The following is a 20,608-nucleotide window of genomic DNA, read 5'->3' on the forward strand; positions in this document are numbered from 1 at the left end:
GCAGACACTAAGTCGCTCCCTCTAATTAAAAATGCGACGCTAGGCAGAGCCCGAGTCGACCGGAATGGCTCGCGACGCATTATATCACTAATCATTAAAGATAGAGTATCAGGAATCACGGAAAAAGAAATCGTGAAGGAAACGATGCATTCCTTGCTAGACGTCGTCACCGAACTCGGCCTACAATCTATCTCTATCGCCAGAGGTAACGTTGACAATGTACCTTGGGAAACGGTGTATATGCAACTCACCCGAACCCTAAGCGAAACTAGTATTAGAATCTTTATTTGTAAGAATGAAATTACGATACCCCCAGAAGAGAGTAGGCAACAGATCCTGTCGGAAAATCACTGTTCTGCCGTCGGCGGACACAAGGGCGTCACGAAAACATATAGACGAGTAAAGAAAAAGTATTTTTGGTCGGGAATGAAAGCCGACGTCCAATCATTCATAAAAAACTGCCGTGCTTGTCAACTAAAAAAGTTAGTAAGAACAAAAACTCGGCAACCCATGGTGCTTACGGACACCCCTGACTCCGCCTTCGACAAAATCTCCATGGATATCATGGGCCCATTACCAACGACACAGTCGAAAAACTGTTACATACTTACTATACAGGACCTCCTAACTAAGTACTCGCTCGCGATACCGCTCCAACACGCCGGAGCCATAGAAGTAGCCGACGCGCTCACCAACGAGTTTATATGCATATTCGGTGCTCCCAAAGCAATCCTAACCGACCAAGGATCGCATTTCTTAAATAGCCTTATGCGAAACATAGCACGTAAGTTTAGAATTAAGCATTACAGAACCACAGCGTATAGACCACAAGCCAACGGCTCGGTCGAAAGATCGCACCAAGTCTTGTGGGAATACCTGAAGCAGTTCGTGGACAAAAATAACGAATGGGATAAGTGCCTAAAGTTAGCGTCCCTCTCTTACAACACTAGCGTCCACGAAGGCACTCAGTACACACCGCATGAACTCGTGTTCGGTAAAACCGCGCGGACCCCTGCGAGCGATCCCGTTACTGCGGATACGACCAACGAGAGTTACGCGGAATATCTTATAACACTTTTCAACAGCATTAAAGACGCACAAACTATCGCACGCGAAAACCTAATGCGCGCCAAGGAAAAATCCAAAAGATACTATGATCGTAGAATAAGGACGAGTAATTTTAAGATAGGCGATAACGTATACCTCCTTAAGGAACCCTCGAAAGGGAAGCTAGGGGACCAGTACGTAGGCCCCTACAAAATATTAGAGGTTCTCAAGAGCCACAATGTAAGACTAGCAATAAGCGCTACCAGGACCCGTGTAGTACACGCAGACAAGCTCAAACACTCACCGCATCGCGCCCCCACTACGGAGGCCTCCCCCACTCCAGAGCCGCTATATCAAAGAAAGTCGGACGGAGGACCGACCACAACTCAATCAAGCGCAGCACCATGAACATCGTCACCGTCACCATGGAAATCTTAGCGCATGCCATTGCCCTAATCCTGTTGTTACCTGCCGCATCATACTGTCTAATCGGATACGACTGCGGGGGACAAGGATTAAATATAACGTCATTATCGCTCCTAGACATCGGTAAATGCGCCGTCGACAACATAGAACCTAAGAGGGAAGCCACCTACGTACAGCTGTTACAAATGTCAACCCATGACCACACACACGTGATGCAGTGCAAAGTCGAAGTCGACCGCACGATATACTATTGTGGAATGCACTCGCACGTCTCGATAGTCCGAGGAGGACGCCGCCAATACACAATAGAACTCACCGAATCCATCTGCAAAAAGCTGCAAGACACGGGAACCATCGACATAGGAACAGGTCAACGAAGCATCCTCCAGTCATTCAAGAGGAACAGCACGGACGTGCGAAGCGTCACCCTCGCCGGCACCACCAGCATGGACGGAAGTTGCACCGGAACTCAATACGGAGATACCTATGGAACATGGGAAAGTGCTGTCGTCCAGGCCGTCGTAAAAGTAACTCTTCGGAACTTCGACGCGGTCATCGATAGAAATACTAACGAGTTGATCCTACCATCCGGGGTGCACTGCAAAGCACTCACGGGAGAATGCATGGACCACGACGGCTCGGAGACCTACTGGACTATCACGCCAAGGGACAGCTGCCACTTCGACCAATACGACGTGCTATACGAGGGCCCAGCCGATAAACTCACGGCACAGACAAACACCGAGACGCCAACCGTTTACACAGTGACAACGAAGGAAACGACCTTCGCCCTCACCAAAACCACTGAGATGACACTGTGTGGCTACAAACTCATGCTGACGGAACACCCAAAATTATTCGTACTAGAAACAGAAAAGGGAAGAACATTCAAAATCCGCACAAGAATATCCGTCAGTAACTTAGACATTTTCTCGTATGTAAATTCTAAATTTATATACGTAGAAAAACATATTAAGACACAACTCACGCGACTCTACCGCGACATAATGGAACAAAAATGCGCGCTCGAAAAAGAGATATTACAAAACGCGCTCTCGCTCGCCAGTTTCGCCCCTGACGAAATGGCGCATCGAATAATGAAGGCACCTGGATACACCGCAGTCATGGCGGGAGAAGCCCTACACCTGGTCAAATGTCTAGCTGTAGAATGCCGAGTACGACCAACGGACGTCTGCTATAACGAAATCCCGGTAACGTACAAAAATCAATCATTATTCATGCTACCGAGGACAAGGATACTCACCAAAAAAGGAACGCCGAGGGACTGCAACGAATTCCTGCCAGTTATGTACAACATACATGGCAGCTGGTACCGCCTGATGCCACGACCACAAGAGGCGGCGGCACCTTCGATCATCCAACCGCTCACGAAACCCACCTGGAAATACGTGAGCCCCTCCTCTCTCGCCACCAGCGGCATCTATACCAGCGAAGATCTAGACAGACTCCGCGACCACATAATGTTCCCTATGGAAAAACCTTCGATGCTGAATACAATAGCGAGAGGGGCCATGGGACGAGAAATACCAGCAGGAAGCATATCCATGCTAAACCTGCTAGACAAAAAATCCTTGGACCAGATCGCGGAGAACGCAGGGCAAAAATTGTGGACAGGATTTATCACATTCGGATCGGCCAGCGCAGGTGTAATCGGAATTTTCATAATAATCCGATTAATAAAGCTAATCGTGGACACCATCATCCACGGATACGCATTGCATTCGATATACGGATGGAGCCTACATCTACTGGGAGCGGTATGGACTTCAATGACGAACCTGCTCCTGTACACAGGATCACCAAGACGACGAATGGACGACGAGAATCAGCGATCCTCCAAACCCCTTTCGACGCCAGAAAATCAGCCCCCTAAAGCCCTCCCAATAACCGAAGACATTCGACCAACCCCAATAGAGCCCCCAATAAGTGAAGTGCGTGACTACCGAGAACTTCGAAAACTTTTGAACGAAAACGTGTAGTGCACACAAAATAGTTCTAAGCATATTATACATAGAATATAAGAGCGTGCGAAATAATTTACATTACTTTAGATTATACATGGAAAATGTTGGAACATCGTCCAACATTTTCATCTAAGGGGGGAGGTGTTACATCCCGCGCCTGATTTTTCCACGAACTTTCATGTAAATCTTCTAAGTTTCTTTCAGCGCATTTGAAAAGCGCGCCAAGGCGCGCTATGACACCGAACTCCGACTAGCGGCCGAGCGCGGCACTGCGTTAGATTTAAGCCTCCGCCAAGCGCCCAGAGATGGCGCTCCGCTAGGGCCCCTCTCTCTCCAAGCTCCCCACTTTCGACCGCCGCAGCAGTCGAGCCGCCGAAATCGAGGGACCTCGGAGCGGGCCCAGACTCAAGCAGTCTAACTCGCGACACCGAACCGACAAGTCCTAAGCTGGACTCTAACTCTAATTCCATATCATAATCTTAACTCAAATTCCAAATTCATTATAAATTCATTCTCGAATCTAAGTGCTAGTTTAAATATATTACATTTTGTGTATTATTTTAGAAATATATATTAGTGTGTGCTAAACTTCGTGATCATTCAAAAGAATCCTAATTCAATAAATCCACATCCCACGCGACGCGACGTTAATATACAGATATTCTTAACCAGGCACGTGCTACTAAATTATAACAATTAAATCGAGTTTTCGTATTTGAAGTAACGACAGAGAGGACAAACCGCTCGTCGCCTACAGAAAATACGAAGCATAATTGATTACTTCTGATTCAAAGTGACGACTCAGAGAGGACAAGCCGCTCGACGTCTACAGAAAATCCGAAGCATAATCAATCATTTCTGATTTGAAGTGACGGCTCAGAGAGGACAAGCCGCTCGACGCCTACAGAAAATCCGAATATGACTTTAATTTTCTACAATGCCTAAAACACGCCGTGCCGGTAGGAAAAATCAACTCCGTCGGATGATAGCGAGACATTACTACGCCGCGTCCACCAATTATATCGATATCGTAGAAACAAACCACTACGATAAAGAATACGAACAATTATTCGCGAGTGCAAATAAAACCACGTGCTTAATAAAGTGGCCAGAACGACTCATCCCCATCGACGTTGATAACCAGCCGCATCAACCCGCTTCCGTTCATCCCGGAGACCCGCGTGGAGCGCCGCGATCCCCGCCTACCAGTGCAGCCTGATTAATCAACGCGGCCAGGCCACGTGGAAATTAATCTTCGAAAGGAAATGAAGCGAAGCCATCTTGGAGGTAAGTGACGGTTGAAAATTCCTGTTTGTGCAAGTCACGACATTTTGCCAGGCCCATCGTGTTTTTGTATAAGGTTTCACTTTTACGATCTTAGCCCGACCCTTCGGCGCCGCGGTACATTCCAGTGGTCAATCGAGTCTCTCTGTATTAAATCCCCGGCCTTATCTCCGCGAATTACCGCGAATACCGGCTCTATTCCGCGAATAATAGCCAAATATTAATAATAATAATAACAACAATTCGAATTCATAGTGATAAATGACCGCGGTCCTCTCCTTAAGCTGTAATTAACGAAATTATGAATTGGGATTTAATCCGACGCTTGGGATTTAACGCAACGACCTACTAACCTATTTTCAATTTTGGGATTTAACGCGATGACCCACTGACCCAGTGACCTAATTTTTATTTTGGGATTTAACGCGATGACCCACTGACCCAGTGACCTAATTTTTATTTTGGGATTTAACGCGATGACCCACTGACCCAGTGACCCAATTTTTATTTTGGGATTTAACGCGATGACCCACTGACCCAGTGACCTAATTTTATTTTGGGATTTAACGCGATGACCCACTGACCCAGTGACCTAATTTTTATTTTGGGATTTAATGCGATGACCCAGTGACCTACATAAATTGACCCAATTACCCCGTGACCTACTTTCCCGAATCCCTTTAAACCGACGCTGCGTTAAAGGGACTTAGTCCCAACCGAGACCTACTTTCAAGAAAATCCCTGGAAAATCGGATTTCACCCGATAAAATCGCTCCTCCCCGATGCGATCCCGCGTGTTTCGTGATCGGATCACTCAGACCCCCCTTAATACCCCCGATCTCTCCCTGAGCTTTTGCCAGAAAGCTTGCGGTTTCGCGAATAATCAAACTAGAGCCGCTCTGTGCGCATTCTGTTATTATTCCCTGCCCGCTGAAGAACGTCTACGGTATAATTACGTGACGAAACATAGACTTATAATTGGCGAACCCATCGGATTCGGGTGTTACTCCTGTGGAAGTAGATTAAGCAGCATCAGGATTAACGACGAATGCCCCGAGTGCCCTGAGCGACTTCTAGACTATTGGCTACACCCTGCCAATCATCCAGTAACTCAAGACGGTAATATAGTCATCCCTATCGTGTACCCCGACGAAGAGTCCACTGACTCCGAGCCCGAACAATAATTCCGAGCGCTTCAGATCGCACGTATCCCCGGGAAGAGCCGCATAGGTTCGCTTGACCCGAAAAAGCGATCGAGCCCCGCGACGTCCGAATTCTCTTTTAGAGCCGCGACATCCCGGGACGTAACACTTAAGAAGATTACTAGGATTAGGGGCGTCATGATGGTCTGAAATGATTACAATTTTGATGTACGTGTAGATGTTTATATTACATTTTGTGGTTACATGATTGATGGTACAATGTTCGTGAAAGTTTGATTACGAAAAATTGTCGCAGAATTGATTCATAATTATATATTGAATCTTAGGTGTATTTAAATTATAATTACTTATGAAAGTATTCGAATACACAAGAGGTATCTTTATAGCGTCGCTCAATGTGATTATAATATAACATGGGTATATGTATCTATATATATATATATACATATAGAAAGGTAATCTGACTATATTTGTATGTATATTATTATCATTATACTATGTGTTTTTTTTTTTATTGTTCCTTATGATTATTATTTCCTATGAAATATTTTTGAAGCATTTTCTTTTCCCCCTTTTTTTTTGTTTGTTTTTTTTTATTGTTATTATTATATGTATGTATATATATATTTATATGGTAAATATGAGTGATTATTATTACTGGTTGTTAATAGTAAATCGATTAGAGGATAATTATATATGAATATATAATTATATATATATATATATTTTAGAATATACAAGAAAGTTTATATGTTATCCGTATACATAAAAATATATATATTTTTTTTATATATATATATATATATATTTTTTTTTATATATATATATATTTTATTTAAAGTTTTTGTTTTTGTTTTTGTGTTTTTTTTTTTATAAATGCAGTTTGTTAACATATTTATTATGGATATATATATATATATGTATAGTTCCTAATAGATAAAGTATTTAAGTTTATTGGTGAAACAAGGATTGAGATGATCCATTTTCTTTTATTGTTTAATTTAATAATCTTTCTTCTAAAATTTCTGGATCATTAGGATCAACCGTTATTTCAGCCACTCCATAATCTATCTTCAATGTGATTGAATTTACAGACAGGCCTATAGTTTGCCTGTAAGTTCTTTCTTCTCCCTTTTTAACGATCATGTCTACAAATTGACTATAAGCTTTAAAACATTTAGTGCATTCAAGAAGGGGTCGTATTTCATGACAATTACTACCGCAATTAGCACACTGATTCGTTGGCACATTGCCATATTGGAATGTGTGTGAGTATTGCGTCAAGACCCTGTTATAAGTTGCAGGATTATAGCAATCCGTACATATAAGATGAGGACTGTTAGCGGTTAGGACATCATGTGTCATTATAACCACGCATTTTACGTTAAGGCTGTTGAAGAGGGAGTAGTCTAGTAGTGGGTGAGCAGGTCGCTTAAATTTGGAAAGCGGGCACATTTTATGCGTATATGCCTTGTCTGTGAGTCCTGCAAAAAGCAAAAGCAGTTAGATTACTTATATCCCTTCCCTGATTTCTTTCAAATATTGCTCTTTCAAAATAGGAATATACGCATTCCTGGCATTGAAGGATGGGACGAACAGCTTCCAGGGTGGATTGACAGTAATTACACTTAGCAAGATTTATATCTCCCGAAGTTACCCAGTGGCAAACAATTAAATCAGGCTTCACTCTTAATTGTCGAAGTTTATAACATGCGCAACACATGCGGCTAGGAGTGCGAGTTTTTCCGGTATATCTTTTGTAAAAAATTACTTTTCTGCATTTTGCCTCATGCATGTTGGGGAAGTGGGACAATAATTCATGGATTGGGTGATTGCAACAGAGATTGCTTGCGTTATTCATGTTGCCTTGCTCTTGCAAATTCTCTTTTTCGTTCTTCTTCCAGATAATTTAGGAAGCACGGCCTACAATCAATTATGGGAGTTATGAGAGATACTTTACGATTACATAGACAGCATTTAGAAGGACTAATATGAGGAAAATTTTCTGATATGCTGTGATAATTTATGTGGACTAATTCATGATCCACGTGTATTTTACATATAGGGCAGTAATACAGGCCATTTTCCAGAGAGTAATATCCATCGAATTCTTCGTGCACAGTACAGTTCAGGGTGTCGGAAGATGTATCCGATAGCATATTAACTCTTCAATTCTTCAAGGTTGGGAGGTTGGGGGATTCTCTTCATTTATTGAGAGAAAGGTTGGGTGAGTCTCTCGGAATATTTGAGCGATATTCCTAGTACAGGTGGAGCAGGTGTGTAGGGGTCGTATTATGGTGATGGGTCGTTGACAGTACGAACAGATCGTTCTATAAGGGTGTGGAGCGATAGAAATAATATGGGAGTCTATTGGAAAGAAAAACCTTTGGTTACAGGGAGTATGTAGCATACAATAACATGCACAGCAATAATGGTTGTGATTATTTAGATTGAGATAACCATGCAGTTTGATGCATACAGCATTAAGAGAAAGCTGGGACATTATGAAGCATTGTTCAGTGTAAGCAAATAGGATATGGACATAAGTTCAACAATACCTCGAGTGCAGATGAGACACTGATCTAAAGGTCTTTGTGTGACAAGTGTTCGGAAGCAATGTGCACAATGAGGATCGATATGGCGTGATCCCGGAGAGAGAAAGTGTAGAGATACTAGAGGCAATCGTACTCTAATAGACAATACGTAGTGATAGCAAAGTTCACATAGATAGACGTTCAAGGGATCATACCGATATCCTCTGAATTCTACACAGCAGGCTGTGCCGGTAAATGGCATCCCCTTATAACGTAGGAGTCCTGTCGTATACGTTTAAGTCTAAGGGATAACTATAACTATTGATAGAAGTTGAGGTGTTGTGTAGAAGTTCTAAGAATTCGTGCGCTGTTAGTGTACAGGAGATGCACTTATCAAGAGAATTGGTCTCGATGACCGTTGTGCCACAAGCTGAGCAGTGGTCATTACGCACGATGTGACTATTTACAAAGAAGTGTCTCCGCAAGGGCCGGTATTGTTGCTTAATAATATTGGTACGGAGTCTATCGTAACACTCCTTACACAAGTTCGTTTCGTCTAAGAGACAAAGAGCTCCTGTTATATGGACACAATGGCCGAAGAAGAAGGATTCCTCTATTCGATTTGAAATGGTTGCGTCCAATCTCGGCTGTGTGGGCCTTCTGTGCCAAAGCATCTGTAACAAAGGACTCTGATTATTACCTCATCCCGGCTGGGGATGTGCTAGTTTGATCTTGTTGGTGTGTACTATTCGGGTTTGGTTTCCTGTTCTAATTTTAACATTACTTGGGGGTAAAAGTTCGATTATTTCGTGAGGACCGGTATACTGGTCAGCAAGTTTTCCTTTTCGTGGCTCTTTTAATAAAAAGACATGGTTGCCTTTCTCAAATTGTTGTAAATTCAAATTGCGATCATAGTGTTACGTCCCGCAACAAAAAATTTAAAATCTTACTAATAAAAGTATAATCCCTACTTATTCTCTCATCCTATATAATCTTTGCGCGATACTATATATAATTACTATATATTTGCGTCATAATATTATATATAATCAATATATATATACATCAATTTAATAATAATCAGTTCTCATGTAGTCAAAATACTAGTAACCACCAGTACTAATCGAAAGCTGGACTTATACACATCTATCAATCAAGAAAAAGTAATAGGCTCTTTGAAACAGTCATTTATAATAATCGTAAAAGAATTTCAATATATATATAATTATTATTTATGCAATTTTAATAAAGCTGCAAAAGCCCCACACAATCACCTTAAAATCGCTTATGAAATTTCATAAATCAATAGCAAAATACTATATATATATATATATATATTTATATATATATTCGCCATAATCTCATATTAATACAATACATTGATTGATGTGGTATATAGCCAGAAATATATTACAATGAATTAGCAGTACTGGTACTGGTCGTATATAATGATATTAATCTTAATAACTAACCTTACTAAGAAAAGAAATTTATTCGAAATTTTATTATCAAGGAAAACTCTTAGCAAATCATTTGCAACAAGACTTCGTATAAATTGGTATACGAACAAATCCGTCGGTAACTGGTCTTATAGCCTCTTGTGCGTTCCTTTACATTCTTCTGGTAAAATTGGCATGGGAAAATTTCTATAGCCATAAATCCCGAAACCTGAAAATAATATAACTAATTAGTATTTAGATAAATAAAGACATAAATCAATAAACAATGAAAAACACATATATATATAAAAGTTTAATTATTATCAAATAATAAATATATTTACTTTGATTATTTAATTATAAAATTAAAATGTAAAAACCGATGACCAGTAACGACTAAATAATAATCCTTTGTAAAATAACAAGCTTCTTTTAAAAAGAAAATGATTTAAATAATTCTTAACGAATAAAATATAATTTGTTTCGAAGAATAGTATAAAGAATTTCGTATCTTATATAATCTTTACTTGTAATTATATATAATCACTATAAATCCACTTTATATTATATGTAACCAATATATATAGATATTCACTCAATATTCATATTATTCCGTTATCACATATAACCAAAAAAGGATATCCCTATGCGTGTATATGCGCTTACTACAAAGGAAAAGGCATAAATCAAAATATTTTATCAAACGATACGCACCTAAATAAATGATTTTGTGAGCCCATGCGTATCTTTTCGATAAATAGTATGGTCAATTGTCATAAAAGAAATGCAGCGATTACCAATTTTGAAACCTGAAAAATCATATAATTAATTAATATTTTGGGATAAATAACCTACAGTAAAAATGCTAACAAATGCTCCGAAAGTGAGCCACATAAAATATTAATACGAAAATTTATAAAGAATCATCAATAACAAAAGGAAAGTTATAAAGTTAACATTCTACGTACATATAAGAATATGAAACAATAAATAAATGTACCAAGTCAAACAAAAAAATTAATGCCCATGAATAATAATTGTTACTAAAACAATACGCTCTAAAAATCAGTAATAATAATTAGTAATAAAATAATTAACAATATATATATATTTTTTATATTCATGAGAAACAAAATTAATAAATTTTCCTTGAATAAATATTTTTCTAAATGTTATAATAAATCTTTACTGTACATTAATACCATTGGCCAAATATGTCTGTATAAAATTCTAATTATTACTGAATAACATTTAACTTTGACTATTTAATTACAAAATGTAAATGGCCAATAATCACCAAATAATAATCTTTTATAAAGTAACGAGCTTCTTTCAGAAATTAATGATTTAAACATTTCTTAATAAAATATAATTAATAAAGTATAATTAATAAAATATATATATATAAAATATAATTAATGAATAAAATATAATTAATCTAGCAAGAATTTCCTTTAAAAATCCTAGATTATTTTAATTTTTGGTCCTCGTTGAGTTCCCGTAAATATATATATGTTCACTATCAGGAAGTAATTTTCCTCAGAGTCTTGATACCTGAAAAATATAATAAATGTATAAGAAAATCTACTATAGAAATTATTAAATAAACCATCCAAAATATAATACATACTTACACACTTTTTATGATCCTATATATATAATATTTATCCTCTTCCTAATAACGTAAGACAGCTTGTTATAAATAAGTAGCAAGAATTCCAAGAACCAGCAACTGAAAATAATAATCAAATAATATTTGGCCGTATGAAAAAATTAACTTAACAAAAATGTACTAAAAAATCAATCTATACAAAAATCTATTATCATTATAAAAGTTTGACTGATCAAAATTACTATATTAAAAAGGTTTAATATTTTATAAATGTATATAATTATATAGGAGTAAAAGAAATCAAATAGTAAAAGAAGAATAATAAATCAAATATTAATATATTAAATTTCAACAATAAATATATTAAATTAAATAATAATTACTAAACAATAACTAAATAATAAAGAAATGTCAAGAAATTATTATGAATAAAATTTTATACGTAACTCTTTGCTGCATGCAGAATAATAAGTCACCCTATAAACATAGCCTCCACTTGGTTGTCCACCGGGTGTCCCAATATTTTCATCACCTAACGAAAACGCTATACGGAAAAATAAAAATATATTTATTAATAAAATTCCTTAGAAATATATTTCAATAACAAACCACAAATATGCCTCCTCAAATATATAATTAACCGACTGCATCTATCGAAATTTATACACGAGACCTCAATAGGTAGTAGTACGTGAAAGTGAGAGAGACCGCACTATCGGGTGACTCGCGCGAGTGAGAGAGACAGCGCTATACGTAATACCATATGTAAAAATTAATAAGAATTAAACCGCGAAACAAGCTCGGACAGACTTGTCACCCTCATTATTAGTATAAATACATATGTAGTTATTAATAAAAATTTAAAAGATAATGCATTAAAATACTAAATATTAAATACATATAAAATACATAATATTATACATGAATACATATATTATATATATGTATATATAATATATATTTTTTAAATATATGATATAATTAAATAAAACCTTTAATTCATTAATTAACTTATTAAAATAATAAACTTACGAAAAAATAAACTTACCAAATAAACTTCCGAAATAATTCGCACAGATTCCTCAAAATCCTTTCAATGCTGCATATTCTTATATGGTTTAAGCCTGTCTGTTGTCCGTGAATAATCCATTGGTCCATATCCCTTCCAACATATATATATTATATATGCAACCTAGACAAATAAGAAAATTCAAATAATAACACGTTTAAACTCTAAGCATAAGAACATAATAATTAATACATTATAAAAATCTCTTTTCATATACGTATATTCTATATAGTTATTCAAATAAAACTTCACTACATAATAATAAATTATATAAAATCTAATCCACCCATTATTGCCAAATAATACATATATTTTTCATTTTGATTATTAATTGCAAAATTTTATATACAATTAAAATATAATGAGTAAGCAATGATAACTAAATAATAAACCATTTTCATTATGTGAAAAGCTCAACATTAATTAATGTATGTATATATTTAATAAATGACCGAAAGTTGTCAAGTCAAGCACATTCAAAATAATATTAAAATATTTCAAAATATCCAAAACTTATCCGCAATTAGAGGTGCATAGAGTTAATAAGTCATGGCCAGATGATCATATGTGAGTATTTTAATCCGCTCCGACAATAGTCTAATAAACGTTCTATATTGTCGATTAAAATACAGCCAAGCTATAAATGATATGCACCCTCGAATATCTTCTGTATAGAATGTCGTTTTACAAAATATCTGAAAAATATAATAACTATATAAGACAAATATATTAAATTATTTAAATTATTAATAATTATAAATAATAAAGATTCTGATTTAATAAAACCAATAATGCAAAATAAAGCTCATAACTCTTCACTGTGTGCAGAATTATAAATCTATATAACTACTAAATAAATTTTGTTATAACAAAACTTTACACATATATAACACACATGAAATATAAAGTTTAAATAATAATAATACAAGGTAATAAATATACATATTAATAATAATAATGAATGTATGGTCTTATAAAATTCATTATGCATGATTTTATTATTGAGACGAATAATAAGTCTCCTTATAAGAGCACAAGGCTAAGTCCAGCGTACCGCGTTATCTCCCCTATTACTTTGTTATCTCCCCTAATGTTTTCGACGTCCGTGCCGAGTCTTAATGCGAAAGGGACTCGCGAATATATAATGTATGAATATTATAAGGAGCGCTTTCTTATTGCAAGAGTAATAAGTTATTACGAAATTATAAATTATAAAAGAATATATATATATATTATATGTTAAATTAATCCATATCATTAACTAACAAAGATCCAACAGTAATGCAATTTTTTAGCAAACTTTCAAGCCTTCAAAAGAGAAATAACAATATGTATAATACATATTTAATTAATAAAATAATGAAGATAAAATTTTTAACAATTACATTTATTAACTTTTACAAACAATATATATAAGTATATATATATATTCTATACAATTAACAAGTAAGGAATATATGAATAAATTATAACGAATGAAATTATTAAATCGATTTATAAAGCGTTATAAATTCACTCACCAAAAGATAAGCGACCCTCCGAGCTTCATCCGGTGCAGCTGCACATGAGCTCACTCAGCGATAAGATAAGGCGCGACTGCCTGGCGCGACTGCCTGGCACGGCGAACACCTGCATCCGGTGATAAAAAAGCTCGCCACATCCTTTGTTCCAAGAGCTGAATAATAAAAAGAATAATTAATACACTTTTATATTATAATGTAACACAATTATTATTAACAATTATCTAGACCATGCACCTATATGCACATACATATATACATATATCATATAATTATTATATAGCAAATTGTAATTATAATGGTTTATAACACCAGAATTTGTTTATAACATTGTTAACTAGAACTATATAATTAATATAAAGAAAGTTAAAAATCAATCCTAAACGGAACATGCTAGAACGATCATTCACACTTCTATTGAAAGAGGTTGAGATTCTATATTAAAAAATATATGCATGCAAATTATTAAAATTCTGGTGACTAAAAACCTATTATAAAAGCCTTACCTTTTGTAAAATGAATTAACGAGCTCGATGCATGGACAATACTGACAGCTCCGTCGTCCCCACTATCCCCCACGCAAGAGCGCGGCCACTACGTCATAGCGCGCTCGAAGAAGAAGGACAGCTATAGCGGCAAGCGGCGGTCGAGCCGCCTACGCCCGGGAGCGCCGCATTCTCCTACCACTGCGGATAGCCGGCACGGAGTAGGGACCAGAGGGTACCTCAGGGAGCGCAGCTCAGTCTTCCGCGCATTAGACCTGGAGCTCTCGAGAAGAAAACAGCTAAAGCGATCACGAGCGTATCACAGAACATTTTCGAGTCGAAAAAGAACTTAGTCGCAGGATATTTTTCCGGACTAAGAACTTAGTCTAGAGAGCAGTCGAATATTATAGTATACTTTAAGAAAATAAAGTGTCTTTAAACCATCACTTGGGTCTTCTGCCAATCATTTGTCACCGGTTCCTCCGACTCTCCTACAGGGACATCGCCGAGGCAGACCGTCCTCCACGGAGATTCATCGCATATCCTGACAGCAGTACTTTTGGGTAAGTACTCGTTTTAATTATTCAATAATTTCCTCTTCATCTCTCGTGATCTGCAACCATCAACCGAATATTATTATTATTATTGCATGACAATTTGAAGAATTTTATTACACATAATAGTCAACAACTTATCTTCATACATATCCAACGTCTCTTCCTCCTGATAACACGAGTACGTTGATTGCCTTCGAACGTTAAACGCTCAGTCTGTCTTTGGTTTTATCCACAAGAGTGAATCGTCGCCTTCGACTTGTCAATCGATGTGCATTGGGTAGCCTATCCTACCCCTCTGCCGTTTCCGCGAAGAATTTTCTTTAGAGGAATTTTCTTTACGGACTCTGTGCCGCTGTGACGTGACGTCTTGCACATTGTTACGTCCCGCAACGAAAAATTTAAAATCTTATTTATAAAAATATAATCCCTACCTATTCTCTCATCCTATATAATCTTTGCGCGATACTATATATAATCACTATATATTTGCGCCATAATATTATATATAATCAATATATATATACATCAATTTAATAATAATCAGTTCTCATGTAGTCAAAATACTAGTAACCACCAGTACTAACCGAAAGCTGGACTTATACACATCTATCAATCAAGAAAAAGTAATAGGCTCTTTGAAACAGTCATTTATAATAATCTTAAAAGAATTTCAATATATATATATAATTATTATTTATGCAATTTTAATAAGACTGCAAAAGCCCACACAACCACCTTAAAATTGCTTATGAAACTTCATAAATCTATAGCAAAAATACTGAGTCTATATATATATATATACATATATATATATATTCATATCGCCATAATTACATATTAACATAATACATTGATTGATGTGGTATATAGCCAGAAAAATATTACAATGAATTAGCAATACTGATCGTATATAATGATATTTATCTTAATAATTAACTTTACTAAGAAAAGAAATTTATTCGAAATTTTATTATCAAGGAAAACTCTCAGCAAATCACTCTAAATAATGTAACCGTCAAAAACATTTGCAACAAGACTTCGTATAAATTGGTATACGAACAAATCCGTCGGTAACTGGTCTTATAGCCTCTTGTGCGTTCCTTTACATTCTTCTGGTAAATTTGGCATGGGAAAATTTCCATAGCCATAAATCCCGAAACCTGAAAATAATATAATTAATTAGTATTTAGACAAATAAAGACATAAATCAATAAACAATGAAAAACACATATATATATATATAAAAGTTTAATTATTATCAAATAATAAATATATTTACTTTGATTATTTAATTATAAAATTAAAACGTAAAAACAGATGACCAGTAACGACTAAATAATAATCCTTTGTAAAATAACAAGCTTCTTTTAAAAGGGAAAATGATTTAAATAATTCTTAACGAATAAAATATAATTTGTTTCAAAGAATAGTATAAAGAATTTCGTATCTTATATAATCTTTACTTGTAATTATATATAATCACTATAAATCCACTTTATATTATATGTAACCAATATATATAGATATTCACTCAATATTCATATTATTCCGTTATCACATATAACCAAAAAAGGATATCCCTATGCGTGTATATGCGCTTACTACAAAGGAAAAGGCATAAATCAAAATATTTTATCAAACGATACTCACCTAAATTCTATTAATAAATGATTTTGAGCCCATGCGTATCTTTTTAATAAACAGTATGTTCGGTTGTCATAAAAGAGATGCAGCGATTATAAATTTTGAAACCTGAAAATCAAATAATTAATTAATATTTTGTAATAAATATCTACAGTAAAAATGCTAACAAATGCTCCGAAAGTGAGCCACATAAAATATTAATACGAAAATTTACAAAGAATCATCAATAACAAAAGGAAAGTTATAAAGTTAATATTCTACGTACATATAAGAATATAAAACAATAAATAAATGTACCAAGTCAAACAAAAATTAATATCCATGAATAATAATTGTTACTAAAACAATACGCTTTAAAAATCAGTAATTATAATCCGTAATAAAATAATTAATAAAATATAATTAATAAAATATAATATAATTAATAAATAAAATATAATTAATCAAGCAAGAATTTCCTTTAAAAATCCTAGATTATTTTAATTTTTGGTCCTCGTTGAGTTCCCGTGAATATATGTATATGTTCACTATCAGGAAGTGATTTTCCTCAGAGTCTTGATACCTGAAAAATATAATAAATGTATAAGAAAACCTACTATAGAAATTATTAAATAAACCATTTAAAATATAATACATACTTGCACACCTTTTATGATCCTATATATATAATATTTATCCTCTTCCTAATAACGTAAGACAGCTTGTTATAAATAAGTAGCAAGAATTCCAAGACCCAGCAACTGAAAATAATAATCAAATAATATTTGGCCGTATGAAAAATTAACTTAACAAAAATGTACTAACAAATCAATCTATACAAAAATCTATTACCATTATAAAAGTTTGATTGATCAAAATTACTATATTAAAAAGGTTTAATATTTTATAAATGTATATAATTATATAGGAGTAAAAGAAATCAAATAGTAAAAGAAGTATAATAAATCAAATATTAATATATTAAATTTCAACAATAAATATATTAAATTAAATAATAACTACTAAACAATAACTAAATAATAAAGAAATGTCAAGAAATTATTATGAATAAAATTTTATACGTAACTCTTTGCTGCATACAGAATAATAAGTCACCCTATAAACATAGCCTCCACTTGGTTGTCCACCGGGTGCCCCAATATTTTCATCACCTAACGAAAACGCTATACGGAAAAATAAAAATATATTTATTAATAAAATTCCTTAGAAATACATTTCAATAACAAACTACAAATATGCCTCCTCAAATATATAATTAACCGACTGCATCTATCGAAATTTATACACGAGACCTCAATAGGTAGTAGTACGTGAAAGTGAGAGAGACCGCACTATCGGGTGACTCGCGCGAGTGAGAGAGACAACGCTATACGTAATACTATATGTAAAAATTAATAAGAATTAAACCGCGAAACAAGCTCGGACAGACTTGTCACCCTCATTATTAGTATAAATACATATGTAGTTATTAATCAAAATTTAAAAGATAATGCATTAAAATACTAAATATTAAATACATATAAAATACATAATATTATACATGAATACATATATTATATATATGTATATATAATATATATTTTATAAATATATGATATAATTAAATAAAACTTTTAATTCATTAATTAACTTATCAAAATAATAAACTTACCAAATAAACTCCCGAAATAATTCGCACAGATTCCTCAAAATCCTTTCAATGCTGCATATTCTTATATGGTTTAAGCCTGTCTGTTGTCCGTGAATAATCCATTGGTCCATATCCCTTCCAACATATATATATATATTATATATGCAACCTAGACAAATAAGAAAAATTCAAATAATAACACGTTTAAACTCTAAGCATAAGAACATAATAATTAATACATTATAAAAATCTCTTTTCATATATGTATATTCTATATAGTTATTCAAATAAAACTTCACTACATAATAATAAATTATATAAAATCTAATTTCTTATCCACCCATTATTGCCAAATAATACATATATTTTTCATTTTGATTATTAATTGCAAAATTTTATATACAATTAAAATATAATGAGTAAGCAATGATAACTAAATAATAAACCATTTTCATTATGTGAAAAGCTCAACATTAATTAATGTATATATATATTTAATAAATGACCGAAAGTTGTCAAGTCAAGCACATTCAAAATAATATTAAAATATTTCAAAATATTCAAAACTTATCCGCAATTAGAGGTGCATAGAGTTAATAAGTCATGGCCAGATGATCATATGTGAGTATTTTAATCCGCTCCGACAATAGTCTAATAAACGTTCTATATTGTCGATTAAAATACAGCCAAGCTATAAATGATATGCACCCTCGAATATCTTCTGTATAGAATGTCGTTTTACAAAATATCTGAAAAATATGATAACTATATAAGACAAATATATTAAATTATTTAAATTATTAATAATTATAAATAATAAAGATTCTGATTTAATAAAACCAATAATGCAAAATAAAGCTCATAACTCTTTACTGTGTGCAGAATTATAAATCTATATAACTACTAAATAAATTTCGTTATAACAAAACTTTACACATATATAACACACATGAAATATAAAGTTTAAAAAATAATAATACAAGGTAATAAATATACATATTAATAATAATAATGAATGTATGGTCTTATAAAATTCATTATGCATGATTTTATTATTGAGACGAATAATAAGTCTCCTTATAAGAGCACAAGGCTAAGTCCAGCGTACCGCGTTATCTCCCCTATTACTTTGTTATCTCCCCTAATGTTTTCGACGTCCGTGCCGAGTCTTAATGCGAAAGGGACTCGCGAATATATAATGTATGAATATTATAAGGAGCGCTTTCTTATTGCAAGAGTAATAAGTTATTACGAAATTATAAATTATAAAAGAATATATATATATTATATGTTAAATTAATCCATATCATTAACTAACAAAGATCCAACAGTAATGCAATTTTTTAGCAAACTTTCAAGCCTTCAAAAGAGAAATAACAATATGTATAATACATATTTAATTAATAAAATAATGAAGATAAAATTTTTAACAATTACATTTATTAACTTTTACAAACAATATATATAAGTATATATATATATATATTCTATACAATTAACAAGTAAGGAATATATGAATAAATTATAACGAATGAAATTATTAAATCGATTTATAAAGCGTTATAAATTCACTCACCAATAAAGCGTTATAAATTCACTCACCAAAAGATAAGCGACCCTCCGAGCTTCATCCGGTGCAGCTGCACATGAGCTCACTCAGCGATAAGATAAGGCCTGGCGCGACTGCCTGGCACGGCGAACACCTGCATCCGCTGGTAAAACAGCTCGCCACATCCTTTGTTCCAAGAGCTGAATAATAAAAAGAATAATTAATACACTTTTATATTATAATGTAACACAATTATTATTAACAACTATCTAGACCATGCACCTATATGCACATACATATATATCATATAATTATTATATAGCAAATTGTAATTATAATGGTTTATAACACCAGAATTTGTTTATAACATTGTTAACTAGAACTATATAATTAATATAAAGAAAGTTAAAAATCAATTCTAAACGGAACATGCTAGAACGATCATTCACACTTCTATTAAAAGAGGTTGAAATTCTACATTAAAAAATATATGCATGCAAATTATTAAAATTCTGGTGACTAAAAACCAATTGTAAAAGCCTTACCTTTTGTAAAATGAATTAACGAGTTCGATGCATGGACAATACTGACAGCTCCGTCGTCCCCACTATCCCCACGCAAGAGCGCGGCCACTACGTCATAGCGCGCTCGAAGAAGAAGGACA

This window comes from Camponotus vicinus, unplaced genomic scaffold (genome assembly GCF_025532165.1).
Source record: "Camponotus vicinus isolate PSW18456_S1 unplaced genomic scaffold, iyCamVici1.0 SCAF_13, whole genome shotgun sequence".
Lineage (NCBI taxonomy): Eukaryota > Metazoa > Arthropoda > Insecta > Hymenoptera > Formicidae > Camponotus > Camponotus vicinus.